General features: G+C 44.0%; 1 pseudogene; it reads left to right on the top strand.

The window, feature by feature from the left end:
- The first annotated feature begins 743 nt into the window (after positions 1 to 743).
- Positions 744 to 1,070, top strand: LOC101581794 (annotated as a pseudogene).
- Positions 1,071 to 2,331: the final 1,261 nt, after the last annotated feature.

A 2,331-nucleotide genomic window follows, 5' to 3' on the forward strand; every position in this document is an offset into this window, starting at 1 on the left:
ATTTTTGTCCATATCAAATTATCTCAAAAAAAATTATCTCATTCACCCAATCTGTTTGAGATCCTATTCTGTGCAGACTCTATGTTTTTCAGTCATTGGGTGAATAATAATAAATGAAAGAGGCAAAGGTCCTGCTCTTTTAAGTGCCAATGATCCAGTGGGCAAAGATAACATTAAAAGGTAAACAAATGCAGTGATGATGACATCCCGCCAGGTGCTACTGAGCCCTGGGGCAGAAGTGGAAGCAAGGCCTGGTCCAGAGAAGGAAGCAGCCAGCCTGGCTTGGCCTTGGCTGCAGTCAGTTTGTGGCCCTGAACACCTGAAATGCATCACGGCCAAGTGGAGATGCTTCAAGGGCACAATACACACTAGACTGTAAAGACGAGAAAGAGAAAAGAGAATTAAGAAATCCATTAACAATTTTTATGTTGATATATTGAAATAACTTATGGCGCCGCTGTGCGATGCAGTGTGCCGAATGGCTGGGCTTGGCTGAAGAGCGCACAGTGGAGTTTTAATGTCCACCATGTTGCCATAGCGTGTTGGAGAGCGCGAGGGAGCAAGGAGCGGAGCAGCACAGCCTCCCACCCTCCCGGCTGCTCTTGGTGCCCGGAAGGTGGGCTCTGGGCGCCGCCCCTCCAGTCCCCGGCAGCGGCAGGCAAGTGGGGACCGAACCCGGTTCTCCACGATCCCGCTGGCCGGCGCCGTTTCCCCTGAGCGGAGAGGTATCTGCTGCGCCTGAGATGAGTAAACTGTCGTTTTGGGCGTGGGCGCTAGACGCCTCGAAGCCGCTGCCGGTTTTCCGCTGTGAGGTTCTGCCCGACCTGCACAAATATGTCTCGATAAACCGGCCGTGCTGCAGATGCCCACCGGAATGGAGAAGGAAGAGGAATCGGTACAGCCATTTAAGCAGGGTGCACAGTGTTGACAGTTGAAGGAAGTCAAGGATTCCCGTGGACTGGTGCACTACAATTTTGTGGAAAATTGTACTGTAATACCTGTGTTGGTGCTGTAAGAATTCTTTTTTAATGCAGAAACTGCTCTCTAATTTTTTAACAATAAAACTTTTAAAACTGAAAAAAAATAATTTATGTTGGGTCGCATCAAATATATCACTGGAATTAATATCACCTGTTTCTTGCTTTTTAAAATATAATTTCTAGAAAATGTGGAATTACAAATATGTCTCAGGGCTGGGGATTTAGCTCAAGGGCATAAGTACCTGCCTAAGTGCAAGGTCCTGAGTTTAATCCCCTGTACCAAATACAATAAAATAAGTCTCACATTACAGTGTATTTATACTGGACAATGCTGATCTAAGGAAGAGGAGTACAATCAGAGAATAGAAGATGAATACGCTATGAGACAGGAAACACCTGCCTGTATTTTAGGGACCCACAAGAAAACTAATACACAGGACCATCCAGATAGCTCAGCAGACTAAAGCGCCTGCTTAGGCAGATGCAGGGATGGGGGTTCGATCCCTGGAGTGCTGTGCGGGCCTGGGGCGGGGCATGCTGAGATGGTGTTTGAGATTGGGCATGGTGGCATGCACCTGTAATCTCAGCGCTTGGAAGGCTGAAAATAGATAGGATCACTATGAGTCCAATCTGTATAGTAAGACCCTATAGACCTTGCACTAAATGCTTAAAACAACAACAACAAAAACTAATATAGATACCATGACACAATTCACAAAAGCTACAATATAGAACCGGCATGAGTGCCAATAGAGGGATGAATGGATAAAGAAAAGATGGTAGTGAGACACAAAGAGCCTTAAAGAAGAACAGAATTCAGTCATCTACAGGAAAATGGATAGATACAGAGATTATGATTTGGGCAAAATAAGCCAGACTCAGAAGGACAACACATGTTCTAAGATGCAGAGCCTTAGAAAGATGACAAGAAAATAGAGGCAGACTATTCCTAGACAAGATGAAGGGAATGAGGAAGAAAGAGGGAGTGAGTAAAGTGGGATAAATGCTCAAAATGTAAGCACTGAACTCCCCCCAAAAACGTAAAACTAGGGGTGAGGTGGGACAAGGAGAGTGAAAGGGAAGTAAAAATGATCAAAATTGTTATAAGCATGTGTGGATCTGCCAACATTAAAATTCATTAATCTGTATAAACATAGAAAGAAAGAAAGAAAGGAAGAAAGAAAGTAAAGAAAAGAAATAAATAAATGTAGGTAGAATAACCCAGTCAGAAAACATTATAAGAGGCCAGGGAGATAGCTCAGTAGAATAAGCACTTGCCTGGCAAGTGCAGGGTCCTGAGTTCAATCCCCGGTACCACAAAAGAAATAAAACAAAATAAAAAATAAAAATA

The sequence above is a fragment of the Octodon degus genome, unplaced genomic scaffold, assembly GCF_000260255.1.
Source record: "Octodon degus isolate 3935 unplaced genomic scaffold, OctDeg1.0 scaffold00047, whole genome shotgun sequence".
Taxonomy (NCBI): domain Eukaryota; kingdom Metazoa; phylum Chordata; class Mammalia; order Rodentia; family Octodontidae; genus Octodon; species Octodon degus.